This window comes from Misgurnus anguillicaudatus, chromosome 22 (assembly GCF_027580225.2).
Source record: "Misgurnus anguillicaudatus chromosome 22, ASM2758022v2, whole genome shotgun sequence".
Lineage (NCBI taxonomy): Eukaryota > Metazoa > Chordata > Actinopteri > Cypriniformes > Cobitidae > Misgurnus > Misgurnus anguillicaudatus.
Window position 1 is genome coordinate 42,546,201 of NC_073358.2, and position 19,857 is coordinate 42,566,057.

The 19,857-nt window shown below is 36.4% G+C and overlaps 2 long non-coding RNA genes across 3 annotated transcripts in view; one reads left to right on the forward strand and one right to left on the reverse strand.

Annotated features, from left to right (window-relative positions):
* LOC129439825 (uncharacterized) overlaps window positions 1–19,857 on the reverse strand; it is a 74,965-nt gene that overhangs the window by 3,346 nt on the left and 51,762 nt on the right. The gene's annotated exons all lie outside the window — the stretch shown is intronic.
* LOC141358990 (uncharacterized) lies at window positions 11,302–15,887 on the forward strand. Its single transcript, XR_012365593.1, has 2 exons — window positions 11,302–11,569; window positions 15,175–15,887. It is a non-coding gene; the product is annotated as an uncharacterized lncRNA (long non-coding RNA).

Sequence of the window (19,857 nt, forward strand, 5' to 3'; positions counted from 1 at the left end):
ACTTGTATTGAAATTGTTATTTTTTATTAAAACCTTTAAAACCCGTTTTCTTTTAGTCGTGGAAGTAAAAAAGCAGGCTTGTAATTGCTTTAAATGTATGGCTATCCAATATCATCAAAAAATAATTTACAAGTATGTAAGATAAGGTTTGTACTCTAAAAATACTTTATTTGTAACAAACAGGAGATAAAGAATTTACAAACGGCTCTCAGCACGTTTCAGCACTTGGACAGCGTTTTTTTAGCAAAGAGTTTTTTTTAAGCATTACTTAAACTTTTTCTCATCTCACCATATCCACAGGTACAGAGTCATCATATACAATAAATCTGTGAGGTAGCATTAAAAAAAAACATTTAAAAACAGATGCATTTGTTTAAAGCAAAGCATTTATTTACTTACCAGGTGAAGCAGCTCTTTGCGCCTTCTAACGTCTCATTTATGTCCAAGAGACTCAATAATAATCTTTTTCATTCAATCCTTTAATCTTTCATATTTAAAAGCATTTTGTGCTGCTGGGCATTCATGTACTTTGTGATAAGCAAACCCGCGTTGTCCTCCCGTTTATAGGCGCATATTATGCGCTCTTTAAATAACATAAAACATATTGCGCCTCTATATTAGTTGCCTCAAAATAGCAATGCGCCTGAACACACCTCGTTTTCAGACCAGAACGCCCATGGGCGCAAAAGGGGGCGCAAATGCATTTGCTATTTAAACAATGCGGCGCTAAACGTGAAAATTAGGGTGGAAACTAGCGAAAGACACTTGCGTCGCGCATTGCGCTGCATTGCGCCGGGTGTAAGATAGAGCCCGTTGTGACAAACTTTCGAGCGCCCTCGAAAAAAGAAGTCACCGGCCGCCACTGCAAATATCTAAAAATTCTTAAATCAAAATGTATTTTCTTGATGAGCAACATGATCCACGAAAATAAGCCAAGTTTTCAGACAAAAAAAATGTAAGTTAATTTGTGCTTAAAACAAGCCAATGACGTAAGAAAAAATATCTTGAAATAACTTTTTTCTTAAACACTTAATTCTAGAAAAATTCAAGAAACATTTTCTTACCACATTTTTTTTTTGCTTTTTTAAGCACAAATTTGCTTAAATTGTAATTTTTTTGTCTAAAACTAGACTTATTTTCTTCATCAAATTTTGTTCATCAAGAAAATAATCTTGATTTAGGAGTTTTTAGATATTTGTACTGAAATCAAGACTAAGTAAGAAAGTAATTTTTTGAAGTGTACACGGCAAGAAATATTTTTAAAAAACAAATTTTCTTAGTATTTTTGTCTTGTTTTCAGTAAAAATATTTAAAAATTCTTAAATTAAGATGTATTTTCTTGATGAACAAAATGACCCAAGAAAATAAGTCTAGTTTTTATACCAAAAATATTATATTTAAGTGATTTTGTGCATGAAACAAGCAGAAAACTGCCAATGGGGTAAGCAACAAATCTTTAAAAAAAAAAATGTTAACACTAAATTCAAGAAAAATTCAAGAAAAAATTGCTTACCCAATTGGCAGATGTTTTGCTTGTTTTATGCACAAAATCACTTAAATTAATATTTTCGGTATAAAAACTAGACTTATTTTCTTGGGTCATTTTGCTCAACAAGAAAAAGCATCTTAATTTAAGAATTTTTAGATATTTTTACTGAAAACAAGACAAAAAAAACAAAAAAAAGATTTTTTTTCTTGAAAATCATTTTTTGCGGTACATATAAGGTTTTGCGTCAGATGTATGTGTCTTTCTGCATATAGAATAATGAGAAACTGTGGGAGGTCTCTGCCAATAGAAACCCACCCTTCTTAATCCGTAATGACATGCAGTCCTTCACTTCCTGCGTGCAGACCGTCACCTCACACATAATTTCCCGTAAGTGTGTGTGCATGCTCGATGGCCATTAAGTCAGACGGGGGTAAGTTTTCACCAGGCGATACGTGTCATTTCCTCCCGTCAAATGTCTGACTGAACAGGTTTCACCAACACATCCACTGTTGACTGTTTCCCTAAACAACAGCACAGAATACTCGAGATGTCACGCAGGATTTTCTCACAGTCGACAAATTATAGGAATAGAAAAACTTTGTATGGCTCATTTCCCTCTTGTATGGACTAATCATTAAAAGCAATTGATTGAATGTTTTTTTCATAATGGATTCAGAGGAGAGAATTTCCTTTCAGAATGAAATGAGCTACAATCACATATTGGCTCTCCAGAATATACAGATATACACATACACTGTAAAAAAATTCTGTAGAAATTACAGCTGGGTTGCCGGAAACTTACCGTAGATTTAAATGTATGTTATTTACTGGCAACATTTTGTTCAAAATTAAATTAATATTAAACATTTACAAGTCTTTGTCTTTACAGAGTAAAATTAAAAAAACAGCATCAAGCAAAACATTCTGGGAAACAAAATCTGAAGCAAAAAACAGAAAAAGGTTGATGATGATTTATGGTTCCCAGAATGCTTTGCATGAGGCTGTTATTGTATTTTTATTTTCTCATTAGCTGCAATAACATTGAAATTTCTACTGATTTTTTTACAATGTACTGTTATATATATTAAATTTTTACATATGATTAATAACAATAAAAAATGTAAGGTCACTTATTCTTAATTTGGTTTTATTCCACATTGTAGAAGTTGATTTAAATTATGTCTGTCTGTCTGTGTGCTTGTCTGTCTGTCTGGCTATTTGTATGTTTATCTATCTGTCTATCTGTCTGTATGTTTCAGATCATCAAACAAATGTAAATAGCAGTCAAAGATAACACAAGTGAACACAACATGCAGTTTTTAATTGAATGTTTTTATGGTAACACTTTATTTCGATAGTCCACCTTAGACATTTTACTAATTATAAGTTACTTTGCAACTACTTCTCGACTACCAATCTTTACAGTATTAGCTATCTGCTTGAAATCTATTAACACTTTATTATAATGATACCTTAACAGACATTCAACTGACTATAAGTATCTTGCAGGTGCATGTCAACTTATTCTACTAACCCTAATCATGAAACAGTGGAGAACCTTCCCAGGAGTGGTCAGCCGGCCAAAATTACCCCAAGAGTGCAATGGCGACTCATCCAAGAGGTCACAAAAGACCACACAAAATATTAAAAGATCCGCAGGCCTTAAGTTAAGGTCAGTGTTCATGACTATACCATAAAAAAAGAGACAGAGTGGCAGAGTTACAAGTCAAAAACCGCTGCAAGTTTTGCCAGAAAACCTCTTGATAATCCCCAATACTTTTGGGAAAATACTCTGTGGACTGACGAAACAAAAATTTAACTTTTTGGAAGGTGTGTATCCCATTATGTCTGGCATTAAAGTAACACCGCATCTCAGAAAAAGAGCATCATACCAAAAGTAAAATATGTTGGTGGTAGTGTGATGGTCTCGGGGTGTTTTGCTGCTTCAGGACCTTAAAGACTTGCTGTGATAAATGAAACCACGAATTCTGCTGTCTATCAAAAAATCCTGAAGGACAATGTCCGCCCATCTGTTTGGTGACCTCAAGCTAAAGCAAACTTGGGTTCTGCAGCAGAATGATCCAAAAAACACCAGCAAGTCCACCTCTGAATGGCTGAAGAAAAACGAAATGAAGACTTTGGGGTGGCTTAGTCAAAGTCCTGACCTCAATCATATTGAGATGCTGTGGCATGACCTTAAAAAGGTGGTGCATGCTCGAAATTACAACAATTCTGCAAAGACGAGTGGGCCAAAATTCCTCCACAGCGCTGACACAGACACATTGCAAATTATCGCAAATGCTTGATTGCAGTTGTTGCTGCTAAGGGTGGGACAACCAGTTATTAGGTTTAGGGGGCAAACACTTTTTCACACAGGGCCATGTCGTTTTGGATTTTGTTTTCCCTTCATAACGAAAACCTTTTAAAAAGCATGTTGTGTTCACAAGTGTTCTTTGACTAATATTTAAAATTGTCTGGCGATCTGAAACATTAAAGTGTAACAAATATGCAAAAACATAAGAAATCTGAAGGGGGCAACACTTTTTCACACCATATATTTTAAGCATATTTTCTACAAGCATTTTTCCATATGTTTCCAAGTCTCTAGTATACAGAACGAAGTCAACCATTGAAATCAGATACATATGGTTGCCATTTCCCGAGCAATTTTCCTAATAGTATGTCTGTTACCATTAGTGACATTTCATACAAGTTTAGTCTCCGATTAGTAGTAAGGAAATTCGTCTTTTTTCAACATCATCCTCCTGATGGCTTGCCATCAAAAACCATTTCCCTGATTCACCAACCGTGCAACTTCAGCATGACTCTTGCTCTCCCTGTGGGCCATCTCAACTCTTAAGGATATACGGCTGATACCAGTCAACCCTGAATCAGATTTAATATCACTAAACAGAAAGTACTTCCTGAGGCATTTAGTAATCAAAGCTAAAGACAGACCACCGGGGGGTTCATTGTACAAAGAGCTGCTCTGGGTCCCGTGGCTAATTGCTGAAATGCACAAATGGAGGGGAAATTCAATGTGACGTGAAGCGTGCTAAAGATAATACATCGGCTTTAAAGGAGCAGTGTGTGTGTGTGGCTCTCATACTGGATAAAGGGATCGAAGGTAAGACGTGAAAACACACACACTTACTTTCTATAGGAGAAACATCGAGATTTTTCTTTGTTTGATCCAAATGCCGTGGCAGACTTTGTCATGATAGCAGAAGAATGGCATGAAGGGCAGAGCTAATTTACACCTGGCAAACCTACAGCGAATTTAAAGCAGCCTGCGGCAGAACTAAACACAGATCACGGCCAGCAGTTATAATATGGTTTAACAGAGATATTGCCTGCGCTGTAATCCAGAACAAGGTCAGACTGTGGAATTAAAATCAAAGTTTACAGCCCGATCCCCGGGAGGTTTGTTATTTTGTACTCTGAAGTTGCATCGAGTTCTGTGTTTTCTCAGGTTTGGGTTTGTTTTCTATTATGACAACAGGCCGCCTGATCTGAATCCATATTTCATGGCTGGGCATTCGGTACCGTGGCAACGGGCTGCGGGGGCCAATGAGGACGCAGCGGGGAGCTCCAGCTGCGCAGCTCAATTTACCCATATGCCTCTGATGCTGTAGTCCACCCGTTCACCGGGAACTTCACTTCCTGCTGGAGAGGAACAGCGGGAGACGGGAGCATGCTGAACATGCAAACCTCACTAATATCTACAATTATAGATCAACAAGAACTCACACACACTCGATGAACCCGCTCTCCCTTAACATCGGCCAGATCCTCCATTGATCAAATCAGTCATGTGTCCCACTTAAAAACATAAGCAAGCTTAATGGACTAAATTTTGGTTTATGTACTTATATTTAGTGAGCTGTGTCAACACAAACAGTGAAAATTAGCCAAAAAGCACACACTGCAAAAAATTATTTTTGTTGTCAGTAAAAATATCAAAATATCAAAAAATATCAAAAAATTCTTAAATTAAGATGCTTTTTCTTGATGAGCAAAATGACCCAAGAAAAAAAGTCTAGTATTTTGACCAAAAATATCAAATTTAATAAAATAAGCAAAAAAAATCTGCCAATGGGGTAAGCAAATTTTTCTTTAATTTAGTGTTTAAGAAAAATGTTCAAGATTTTTTTGCTTACCCCATTGGCAGATTTTTTTGCTTGTTTTAGACTTGGGTCGTTTTGCACATCAAGAATTTTTAGATATTTTTACTGAAAACAAGACAAAAATACTAAAATACATTTTTTCTTGAAAATCATTTATTTGCAGTGCATACACTGTCAGAAAAAATAGTCAAAAAATGTAACATCCTTTAAAAAGGTCATAATAGGGGAGAGCGGGGCACAACCTAACCCCTAATTTCCACCGACTGCGGAAAGGCTGCGGATCCATTGCGGAACGGTCGCGTAGTCAATCGGTTTCTATTCAAGTCAATGTGTGTATTTCCACTGACTGCGTTCCGAATCCGTCACAGCTCCAGCCATCCACTGCCCTCCAGAACAAATACGCAGAGCTTCTATTTTTGCCGGATACCTCCGCAGGGCGGAGCCATGACTTTATCGTGTGATCATACCTGAATTCGTGAGATCTCGTGTTGTGATCTGGGCTGGTTTGTAATAACGTCATAATTTAACGTCATAATGGGCGGAGACAGAACTAGATATCGCACGATCTTCATGTGAATTTGCGAGAACTCAAGGGTTCTCATCACTTCAGCACGCAGCCGCTCTACAACAAATACGAATCCGGTGGGTATTGACGGACGGCGGAGTGCGGAGCCGATCTGCAGCCGCTCCGCAGTCGGTGGAAATCCGGGGTAAAGCTTTTTGGTTTTGGCTCAATCATTCAAAAAATTAGCCTGACGTTGTCATACTCAATTCTAGTCAGAATTTGAGTCTGATACCGCTCCATTGAGCTATAATTATGAGGCGTGTCTCAACCGAAAAATGCCTCTGCACTCAATTGGATAGACCTACGACCAATCAGAGCAACGGAGTGTGTGTGTGAGTGTATGTTGAAATTACGTCTTTGCAGCCTGACCGAACTGCTAGTTATTTCGCTACAATGACACTAACATTGTGATTATACTGAGTTAGCGAATGTACATCAACACCTATTATGTTTACAACATTTCGTTTATATCACAACATGAAGTATTTACTAAGTCATAGAGTAAGACTATCTCTTACCGTTTGTACGTTAGGTGAACTTCATCCACGACGATACCCATTACGTTTGCTTGAAAATATTGGAGCCTATGTCCCTCCACTTATTCAGCAACCACGATTCCGGGCTTCCGAAAAGAAGCTGGCAACGACCGCTAATTATATCCATCTCGTCGTGCACGCTGAGTTGCATCGCCGTGATAACGTTAGCCATTTCAGTTGCGACCAACTTTTGCCGAATAGGAAGGACGGCAAAAACATCAACAAATGCCCTGCTTGCGTTTCTCTGTTCCTCTTTTAAAATCAATGCTCTGTCGATATCTTTTAGAACAGACTCAATGTCAGAATCCACACATCTGAACTCTACAGCGGCAGCCATTCAACACACGCGCTCTTTGGTGACGTGGTTCATTACGTTACTGTTGATTATCTGTCCATCATCGTATAAAGCCCGCCCTGACAATTTGATTGGTTCGCCCAGCTCTAGTCCTAGCATAGCAGCTCCTCAACGGAAAAACGCCAGACCGATCTGCCCGTTCTCAAATTCTTGTGGGCGGGGCTAAGATCGGCTGGCACCCAGGCTATCAAAAAATATTTGAGTTTAATGAATTATATTTTTACACAAGCAACACACAAATCTCTGCTACAAATGAACATTTGAAGTTTGTTTCTAGTACTTACCATTCTTGGACAATTACACCAAACGTGACAGAAGTGCAAACGTTACAACTTACCCCATAGGTGGTGTTACTTGTAACAGGCAGGGGGTTAGTTGTAACACTTGCTTAAAATAAAGTTTGCAAGCAAATATTTCAATACTATTTGTCTATATACTTAAAGTGGACATTGTTTATATATCTGTCTATAATAGACAGGTATCCACACTGTATTCATTCATCCAGCCCTTTTCTAACAATAGTTCAATTATAAATGGATACAAATGTCTAAATATGTAAGAAAAAGCAGCAAAATTATGACAAAACATTTTTATATGTGACCCAGTCTGTAATAACCACACTACAAATTGCAAATTCTGAGATAATGAACATCGAAGTCTGATTTTAGCCTTTCATTTTATTATGATTTCAATCTTTGGCGTGACCTTATTTAATCAATATTAAAGATATGAACAAAAATTAATTTGACACATGATTTTTGCTAAGACTGGCACATTTATTTTGTTGGCAGCCAGCAATCAGTTGTGTGTAGCCTATTTAAAACAACGGCAAGAATTACGCTAACGTTAGCGGTTTCATATCGTTAGTGCTGAGGGGTTAGTTGTAACACAGCGTTACAATTAACCCCACTGGGTCAAAATATTTTCAAGCCCACCAAAAAAGTTGCTAAGAGCTGCAGACATATTTCAAAACGATGCTATGTTTAAGTCAACAAGACACTGATTAATATGACACAGCATTGGATTTGGTATCTACACACCCAAATCAGAAACCGAAAAAAAAACATGATGAGAAAATTTACTTACATGCCGCCAAAACACTTGTTCATCAATAACTCTCTGGAAAAACATTATACATTTCCAATAATTTGCGGGAGATCGTCTTTTGGCAGCGTAAAAAACAAAATGCTCAACCTTGTGCAACAATGTAAACAGTCCCTGTTACAACTAACCCCGCGCACCCCTCCCATTTACCAGGTAAAGATATACATTGGGTTCTAATATGTACCTCTAAAGGTACATATATGAACATTTTGGGTACAAAGGTGTACTTTTTGAAAGGATACCGCCCTAGTGAAAACTAGGGGCCATTTAAAAAAAATTTTTTTTTTTACTTTTATTTCAAATGAATTTCAATTTTTGATCGTTCACCAGCTGGAAAAATGCTCTGAAAGAAGTCCCAACAATATCATTCCTCTCTGTCTTTAAAATAGTGGTGTTTACTAGGCCATTCTCTTTAATTTAGGACATTTTTCAAAAGTATCATCATAACTATCGTCAGAGGTGTAAAGTACTTGAGTAATTATACTTGATTACTGTACTTACAGGGATAGTTCGCCCAAAAACGATATTAAACCCATGATTTACTCACCCCCAAGCTGTCCGAGTTGCATATGTCCATCGTTTTTCAGACAAACACATTTTCGGATATTTTAGAAAATATTTTAGATCTTTCTGTTCATTAAATGTAATGTTACGGGGTCCAGCAATAGTCCACGACCTTCAAGTCCAAAAAAGTGCGTCCATCCTTCACAAATTAAATCCAAACGGCTCCAGGATGATAAACAAAGGTCTTCTGTGGGTAATCCGTGCGGTGTTGTTGTAGAAATATCCATATTTAAAATGTTATTAACGTTATAAACTACCTTCCGGTAGCGCCGCCATTTTGGAGTGATGCGCATTCAGGATGAGAGCTTACGCAGCGTACAGAGTTTCTCTGCTGCTTCTCTGTGCCCCCGCCCTCCGAATTTGTCATACGTCACTAAGAAAAGTGCGTACACTACGCTCATACTCTCTCCTGAGTCTAAGATGGCGGCGCTACCGGAAGGTAGTTTATAACGTTAATAACATTTTAAATATGGATATTTCTACAACAACACCGCACGGATTACCCACAGAAGACCTTTGTTTATCACCCTGGAGCCGTTTGGATTTAATTTGTGAAGGATGGACGCACTTTTTTGGACTTGAAGGTCGTGGACTATTGCTGGACCCCGTAACATAACATTTAATGAACAGAAAGATCTAAAATATTTTCTAAAATATCCGAAAATGTGTTTGTCTGAAAAACGATGGACATATGCAACTCGGACAGCTTGGGGGTGAGTAAATCATGGGTTTAATATCGTTTTTGGCCGAACTATCCCTTTAAGTATTATTTTTTGGTATTTTTACTTTACTTGAGTACAATTAAAAATCAGTACTTTTACTTTTACTTAATTACATTTTTTAAAGAAAAAAAGTACTTTTTACTCCTTACAATTTTATTTACAGTCAAAAAGTACTTATTTTTTAGAGATCTATTTTTGCTTGCTCTGTCAAACCAATTGAATTGCGCTGATGGTCAGTTTAATTGAAATGTTATTTATTCTGGAGCCTTTGGACCACACTGAGGAATTGGCCAACAGTTCATCTAATGATGAAGAATTTTTGCTTCTTTGAAACCGACAACACATAAAGTGTGACACGTTTCCTGCTGTTTGCAGCCTCTCTATCAAGACTTATACCTTGTCCACACTGTCAGTCCAAATTTTGGTGCATATCTAATTTGACTGACTCAGTGTCCACATTGTGTTTCACAACTGTTCAGATCCGATCTGTGCATCCTGTAGCCGTTTTCGGGATTATCTGCACTGTTTCTATGGCAATGACATTGCGCTGGCATGACAACTTGCCTTGACGTCTGACGTGTTTTATGTGACGTGACAGCATGACGTAACCGAAAAGCTACACAAATGCGATCAGGACGGTAAGACTGAAAGGGATTTCAAACCACCTCTGGATGTAGCCTGAAACGGATTAGAGAAACAGATTTCATGTGGTTTTTAGCCATTCACCGTTCTAAATGTGATTGGATTCCTATCGGATATGCACCAAAATCGGATTTGGACTTACAGTGTGAACAAGGTCTAATACACCTTATCCTGCATCAGCTTCCTGTGAGAGGCTTAATAGAGCTTGAAATTTAAGTTAAGTTCGAGGTTTTGAATTTTGAATAGCATGTTGCATACTAAAATTCATTGTCATTGTCACGGATCTCCGCATTTTTCTGTGTCTGTACCACAGACTTTCTTTTCCATGTCAGTTTCACGTATTGGTTACTCAATTGTTTTTCCTATTTTCTTAACATTTTTGCGTGGGTTTGGGGTTAGAACGACTTTCTGTAACATAAAATGACATCCAAACTCAACTCCTAACCCTAACGTCAGGCGACAATTGTTTAAAAGTATGGAATTTTTTTTCAAAACCAATAGTTAAAGTGACATCCTAACCCAAAGCCCAAATCTAACCCCAAACCCACGCGAAAATGGTTTAAAAATAGGAAAAACAATTGAGTAATCAATACGTAAAACTGACACGTAAAAGAAAGTCGTGGTCCAGACACGAAAAATGCGGAGATCCGTGACAATGACACGGATAAATGAGCAAAATATTCTGTGACTATAACACAGAACTTTGTGAGATCATGTTGGAAATTAGGTAGTAGTCTTATAGTTTGATAATGAAATACAATTAAATACAAACAGTTGTAAAGAATAAAACGTTGTATGTGGTTCATTCACTTCATGTTCTTAGAGAAAGCTTAAACATGAATCTCTCGTTTTCCTTCTTCCGGTTACTTTTACTTTTTTAATACTCAAGTACAATTTTAATGTGGCACTTTTTACTTTTACTCAAGTATAATTCTGGCCAGATACTTTTACTTTTAATTGAGTAAAATTTACACTCAGTACTTGTACTTTCACTTGAGTAAAATTTTTGAGTACTTTTTACACCTCTGACTATCGTCCATAGTGTCAACGGGCCTAAAAACTAAACATACAAAAACACACACTCCTCTCAGCCTCAAATAACTTCTGCATCCCTGAAACACATTACAATACACACACAGCTCCCAATTCATTACCAGTCTGCTCCATCCCATCAGTGACAGCATATATTTACAGACACTTAGCTATACCAGTCACCATGCTGAACAATGCAGGTCTGGGTTGGGTCTCGGAAGAATTTATACTCTTTTTTTGTTCCTCTTTAAAAGCAAACCATTCGTCTCATTGACGGGCCTCTTTTCACGTCTGGTGGCCAATTTATGAGTAATGGGCACAGAATGAAGATGGAGATCACAGATGCCGACAGCTGGCCAGATGTATTTTTTACAATCTAAGTGTCACTCACTCCAGATCCAATTAAAGCCTGCAGCTGTGAACGGACAAACAAGTGAGTCTATTTCAGCTTAATTAAAAATGAACGTTCCAAAAATCTTCTTCGTCAGGCTGTACAAAAGTCCCGTCTAGAGCCCGGGATTAGTTTTATGGGGGTAGATGGCGTAATGTAATTTTACCACAGGACGTCTGTAATATTGATGGCCAATTCGCACAGGATTAAGAATCTCAGTAAAACATTCAGAAGTGGGAGGGGTAACTCGATTACACAGCGTGTCACCTGTCTCGTCATCATGTGCACATGCTTCCTGATCACATGTGCAAACAACATGACATAGACGAAAAAAGCTCAGTTTGGGGAGAACATTAGTTTCAGAAACAGTTCCGTGCCTCTGAGAAGTGAATTTGCCTTTATTTTAAAGTCTGTTTCGTGGTATTCAGGAACTGACTTGCCACTGACTTGTTCTTCCACCTAGAACGCAAGTAAATGCTTCTTTAAATGCTTTTATATTTGAAAGAAACTCGCAAAATAACAGGAAATGACAAAATGTACATGTATATTTACAGCTGGTCTATTCGCACTGGATTAGGATTACTTGAGGTAATTTCTCTGGACCTTTTTACAGAAGGTAAAAGTCGCCATAATCTTCACTGACATTGTCCGTAATCAGTGTTGGGGTACACTGCAAAAAATGACTTTCTTACTTAGTATTTTTGTCTTGTTTTCAGTAGAAATATAAAAATTCTTAAATCAAGATGTATTTTCCTGATGAGCAAATGACCTAAGAAAATAAGTCTAGTTTTTTGACAAAACATATCAAATTTAAGCAAATTTGTGCTTAAAACAAGCAAACAAATCTGCCAATGAAATAAGAATTTTTTTCTGAATTTTTCTTATATTAAGTAAATTCAATAAAAAATGTCTTATTCCATTGGCAGATATTTTACTTTTTTACAGCACAAATTCACTTAAATTTGATATATTTTGTTTACAAATTAGAGTTATTTTCTTAGGTCATTTGCTCATCAAGAAAATACATCTTGATTTAAGAATTTTAGATATTTCTACTGAAAACAAGACAAAAATACTAAGTAAGAAAGTCATTTTTGCAGTGTAACGCATTACAAGTAACATGCATTACGTAATAATATTACTTTTCTGAAGTAACACATTACTTTTTAATGTACACATTAAAGGTGCAATTTGTAAGCTATTTGCAGTAAAATATCCAAAAACTACTAGGCCAGTGTTATATATTTTGTCCAACTGATTACTATCAATATCTATAATGTTTTCAACTACTTGTAAATCGTGAGAAAATTGCCATTCAAAACATTGACACAGGGCAGTGCAGTCTCCTGTCAGTGACGTTAATATCTACGTGACCCTTTGTTACTGCCTTTACTGACGTAAAAACCACATGAAACAATGTCTTGGACAAATGCCGAAGTATGCGTTAGCGCCTGTCGGGCTACGCGCTTGTTTATGGACTAAGATTACTCTTTACCGTCTGCCGCTGGTTGTGTCAGCAAAGACAGCTCCCGTAATCTACGGGCCAACCAAACGAAAAGATTAGTGTGTAGACTGTAATCAGTGCGTCTTCCCGCGTATGATATAATGCACATCAAGAGGTATTATACTGCAATATAACATAAAGCAAATGGTCATTTTCAGACACTTACTAATAGAGTAGAGTTTGGTACTGTACAGTCTATCATAGTTTTACATCATAACCTCACAATAAGATTTGTACTGTCGATATACATTATGTGAAAAATCATTTTAGATTGTAAGTTTGAACACTTAATTCTGTGCTGTGTTAACACACCATCGAATTTGGACTCATACTGTAACATCTATGACTAACAATTTCGTTTTGAACGTTACATATAACCTTACATAATGAAATAAAACAATGTCATCAAACGCAACATTTATAAGACTTGATTACCTTATCCGTCAATGTGATTTCTCGTTCGCATCTAAAAGATGGCCATCAGCGGTTGAGTTAAAGACTACAAATCCCATAATTCCACGCTGCTTCTGAGCATCATTAATCTACGTCATTTGTTATTATTATTGTTTTGGCGCCATCTAGTGGCAAATTCTACGTATTCCACCTTTAATATTTGAGTTACTTTTTCAAAAAAGTAATGCAAGTTACTTTTCTAGTTTTATTAATTCGATAAAAAAATTACGTACTGAATTAAACTTAACGTAGTCACATTATGCACTCTATGCGTACACGCCTGTGTGGGAACAGTTTGAGTCTGAGATGGCAGGCCAGAGCTCGACATTTTTGTGATGAAATATGCAATTTCTGAATTCAGAACTTTTCAGTCATAAAAAACACCTGCAAGGCCTGAAAGATATCAAGCCTCAGCCAAGATAAAGTAACGCAAAAGTAACTAAAAAGTTACGTAAGCATTACTTTCCATGAAAAGTAACTAAGCAACGCAATTAGTTACTTTTTTGGGGGAGTAACTTAATATTGTAATGCATTACTTTTAAAAGTAACTTTTCCCAACACTGCCCGTAATGATTACTGACATGGAGCATTCGGAAGGGACTAAAATCACTGAGAAGCTCTAATAAAAATTGCTTTACCCCACCTCCCTATGTAAAACTAATCCCGTCCGAATAGTAGACTTTTGTCCTGTCTGAATGCTCCATGTCTGTAAAGATTACGGCGACTTTTACCTTCTGTAAAAAGTTCCGTTAAAATTACCTCAGGTAATAGTAATCCCGTGTGAATAGACCAGCTGTAAATATACATGTACATTTCGTAATTTCCTGTAATTTTGCACTTTTTTTAAAATATAGAAGCACTTAAAGAAGCATTTACTCGCGTTCTAGGCGAAGGAAATTTACAATTTTTTGGAGTAAAATTACGTGACTCCATCCCATAAAACTAATCCTGTCTGAATAGGGCTTAGGTAAACTATAGACCTGATTCAGTCCGACTATGAGTGACCCCACAAAATAAACTTGATTACATGTCGTTTTTGCCAAAATAACTTGAAATGTATGATATGCAATGTAATCAACAGTGATTCAATATCTTTTAAACGCATATTGCCTGCTGGGGTCAATGTACAAAACACAGAAAATTCTCAGCAGTCTCCTACTACAATGGGAACAGAATGGGTCATGACACGGCATTTGGCGCATATTAACTAGAACTTGGTTGACTGTAGACACCGTACAATGGGATGCGTTTATTGAAAAAAGTTGTTTTGTTTTACACTTTGTTTAAATTAGCTGAGTACAAAGACCGTAGTCAATCATTCCAATGTTGATATCGCAAAAGCAGTATTAGGTATGCAACAAAGTAAGAGGTCAAGTGGATCAATAGAGTTAAATCAATCAAGTCAATAAGCAGCTGATGTCCAACGGAAAATTCTGGAATTCAAAGGAAATTCCTTATCGGTTTTTGATAATCTCCCCTGCTAGAATCTATTCGGATCTCTCCGGACACAAAGCTCAAGGCCAAGATAGTTTTGCACATTCTCCGATGGCGCATCCAGAAAGGGTTATTGGTCTAACACAATTACACTGATTCTGCAAGTCTAATAACATTATTCTGATTAGACAAGTATAATCTCTCTGTCCATCTCTCACAGGGAAAGGGATACTGTATCTCTCCCTCTGTTTTGCAGATGGAGGGCAGATGGCTGCTGCTTCGCTGATGGCAAATTTCCATTTCCTTAAGGTCAACAACCCACTGCCACAAAACAGGCAAGGAAGCTCAGATAAACACGGTTCATTTGAATTTTAAATAGGAATTGAAGAGGATCAGACTGAACTGCATTGTCTGCTGTTCTGCACAAGCTATACAGCATGCAACAAACAATGTAACTGTCACAAATGTTATAATCATTCATGCAGTAAAATGTACGGTAAATGATTTGTCAGATCTAGTTATCGTTGTGAGCGAGTTCATGTCAAATGAAAGACTTGGCAACGTACGGTGTAAATATGGCGACCTATATATTGCTGGCTCATTTTGTTGGCGACTTTTCAAAACTAAAAATCATCCACCTTGAAAAATGAAATGATTCATGAAAAGCGAAGATATTTTGGCAACGCCTCACATCTGTGTTCTAAAAACTGTTTGATCCATCAGATGCTATCTTCTCAAGTAGAAAGCACTCCCCTAATTCAAACCGGTGGACCCGTAGGGAAGAAAAATCACACATGATACCTCATTAATATTGCAAGGGTTCCTCCTCAACCTCAACATCTCATGTTTGTCTTCTTTGGAGATTTAAAAGAGATCTCAACATTGTCACAAATGTCAAGACTTTTAAACCACCAAGCATGTTATTTCAAGTCTCTACTTTTACAGTCACAATAAAGTGATTGTTTTATTTTTCCAGTCGTGACATATATCCAAGTGAAGCGGCTTCTGAAATTAGAAAAAAGGTAGGGTGTGACTTTAATTCATCTATCGATTTCTTCCTGGCCCCGCACTCTCCCCATTCCTCGATACCGGAGATAAAGATTGTTTGGAAATTGTTTCGAGAAGGGGAGGAGATTTGCATTTTTGATTTAAGATTATGAGGGCTTACGAATTTTACAAAATAATGAAGCTCACAGACAGTGTTGGGGAAAGTAACTTTTAAAAGTAATCCATTACAATATTAAGTTACTCCCAAAAAAGTAACTAATTGTGTTAGTTACTTTTCATGGAAAGTAATGCGTACGTTACTTTTTAGTTACTTTTTCTTGTCTGAGGCTTGATCTCTTTCAGGCCTTTCAGGTGTTTTTATGACTGAAAAGTTCTGCATTCAGAAATAGCATATTTCATCACAAAAATGTCGAGCTCTAGCCTGCCATCTGAGTTTCTGACTCAAACTGTCTCCACACAGGCATATACACATAATGTGACTATGTTTAGTTTAATTCAGTACATATTTTTTTAACTTGCATTACTTTTTTAAAAAGTAACTAAAATATTAATGTGTACATTTAAAAAGTAATGCGTTACTAGTCATTATTTCAGAAAAGTAATATTATGCATGTTACTTGTAATGCGTTACCCCCAACACTGTTCACAGATAAGTCATTTGTAAAAACAATTTTTAAAAAATGTTTAATTTCAGTTTCATTGAGACTTAGGTCTAGTTTTTACGTGCGTGCAAATTTCATCATCAGAATAGTACTTTGTACGTGAGGGTTGAACATGTGCATTTAATTTTCTTACAGTAATTGTTTCATCCACAAGGTGGCTACCGTGATCTTAGGGGTAATTCATAAGGTGGTCGATGAAAAAATGCATGAACAAAACCAACGCGTGCAAGCTGCATCGGCAATGGAGGCCATATATGATTGTGCAAAGAGTTTAGAAAGAACCCTCATTTCTTCAACTGTACAATGAAAGTACAAAGATGTTTACATGAGTTTTACCTTGGTCCAACCCTTTAGACCTACCTTTACTTAACTAATCCCTTTGCAAACCTGTAGGAAAGAAGAGATAGTGCATGCGTCCAATGCCTATGCACTCATTTGATTCTAATGAAGTATACTTTGTGAGGCTGTGCATTCAAAAATGAACTATACTTCCAGTTATAGTCTATGTCCAAAATTGTCTGAATTTTATGTCTGTTTTCATAACTAAAAACATATGAGGCTACAGTGATACTTAAATATGCTATATATATGATCAGAGAATTTTCTTTTCATCAGCTTCCCATTACTCATGAATGTGTTTGAGGAAGAACACGTGCCCAACCGTTAACGGCACAGAGAGTCATCTGCAAGTTTTCCTTTCTTACAAAGGCCACAAAATAAATCAATAAAGCATATAACATTCAAATAAATGCAGTTTTATGCTTGTTTAAACAACAAACCATTCACAGATCCATCACCATTTAACCCCAGGTTAATATGTAATAAGTTGCTTTGTTAAATGAAAAATTAGCTCTGTTTGTAATCCACAATAACATTTGCATTGCAAAAATTTGTGTATTAATGTATAATACTCCAATTTTCAAAGCAGAACTTTTTGTCTTATGACTGTATACAGTAAAAAATATGCAACATGAATAACAACTTGGTTTTGCAAGTCAATTCAACCTACTACTTTAAGTATTGGCTTGTGATAAGTTGACATAACTTATAAAAACAAGTTAAAATTGTTTAACTTAATTTGTTAAGTAAAAGTAACAAAAACATATGTTGATTAGACAAAAAAAATTTATAATGTTATTTTTATAATTTATAGCAACTAGTCACGAAACTAAAGAAAGTTGTAAGAAAATTAATTGTAATTTTAAGTTGATTAAACTTAAATATTTAAAGGAACAGTATGTAGGATTGTGGCCAAAACTGATATTGCAATCACAAAACTTGTGGCTAAAACTGGTACTAGAAAATCATACAACTGGTGGCCAATACACATGATGACAACATAAACATCAGTTGAGGGCTGCAACTCCACTTTTTAAATGACAATATCCTGGCCGGACCACTGTTGTCAGTGATATAAGTATTTGAAATGAAAATGATTTCTTAATGTCTAGTGACATATCAGGGCTATTTTATACTTAATTGATATACATTTCTTACATACTGTTCCTTTAAGTGCAAAAATATTTTTAATATTTGTAAGAGGTGGAAAAATCCCCCCCAAAAAAGGTATAGACCGTTTCATCTGTAACAACATAAACAAGCCGCTGTCGCGGTCCGCACGTAACTTCCGGTAAACTCCGCTAAGCATAAATAACAACAAAGTTCTTTAAACGTAGTTTATTTATATAACAAGCAAAAAACAACACATAGATTACCTAGGAAACCAAAACATTTGTTATTTTCGACGAGGCATTTGTTCAAGAGATCAGTTTAGCAACTAGTCAGACCATTAAAAACGAAACCGGAAGTAAGGTTCGGATCCAGATGTGTATCACGTGCGTCCGATGAAACGTCTATAATGCGAGTTGTAAAAAAATCTATGAATAATAAAACAAAAGCAAAGAAGTTACATCACCCCTAAACTACAATAAATACTAAGTCTTAGTATTTTTGTCTTGTTTTCAGTACAAATATCTAAAAATTCTTAAATCAAGATACATTTTTTTGATGAGCAAAATGATCAAGTTTTTAGACAAAAATTATACAATTTAAGTGAATTTGTACCGAGCCCTTAAGGGACATGGGAGTAAAAAATCTAAAGTTTAGTTTCATGTGCTCACGTGAAACTTGCATGTGGTCGCGCAAAACCTTTATGTGCAGAATATTTTTTTTTAAAGTTTAGTTTCACGTGCTCACATGAAACTATCGCGTGCGCACATGAAAGTTTAAGTTTCATGTGCGCATGCGATAGTTTCACGTGCGCACGCGAAACTTGACTTTATTTAATTTTTGCTCCATGTCCCCTTAGGGGCTCCGTAAATTTGTGCTTAAAGGGGCAATACGTAGGATTTACCCCCATCTAGTGGTGGAATTGTATTTTGCATTCAAACGAACAGTGCTCTCTAGCGCCTCCCCTTTCTAAATGCGTGTTGCAACTACGGTAGCCGTTATGTAATCGCTGATCTCCTTGTCCGTTGAAGTTGGTTCACGTGTTCTGAATGAAAATGCGTTGTGGAAACGCGTTGGTAGGCTAGTGCTTTTTGTCCCTCTTTGCTATTATAGTTTATCAATACGGCGGAACGATATGGACGCCTCCTTGGACTTACCCGTTCAATGTAAGTAAAGAGGAGAAATTCTAAGCTTACAAAGAAAAGTTCATTTGACACCAACGAGGACATATTTATGAATAAAGACATTGATTTTGATTAATAAAACACTTAAAATCACAGTCCCTTTAAAACAAGCAAAAATATCTGTCAATGGGGTGAGCTTTTAAAGAAAAACGTAAACTTATTTTTAGTTTTTGCATATTGGCAGATATTTGTTTTAAGCACAAATTCACTTAAATTTTGAATATCTTGTCTAAAAACTAAACTTATTTTCTTAGGTCATTTTGCTCATCAAGACAATTCATCTTAATTTAAGAATTTTTTGATATTTGTACTGAAAACAAGACAAAAATACCAAGCAAGAAAGTCATTTTTTGCAGTGTAAACCCCACAGGATCACTGGGAAGAAAGCAGATCATAAAAAAGTACGAATGAGATTGTATGTAATAATTCTTGTAAAAGAGGTACTAAAGTTCATCATGCCTCAGCGATGAACAAACCCCAATCCAGAACGTTGAGATATCCATATCTGCTTTGAGAAAAATTCATACAAGCAGTTTATCTCGGTTAAATCTGTCAGATGTCAGACGCGCGCTATTGTTCTCCATATGCGCGTCTTGTTTAATAAACACAAAGTGAAGCTACTTTGTCTCCTGTAAG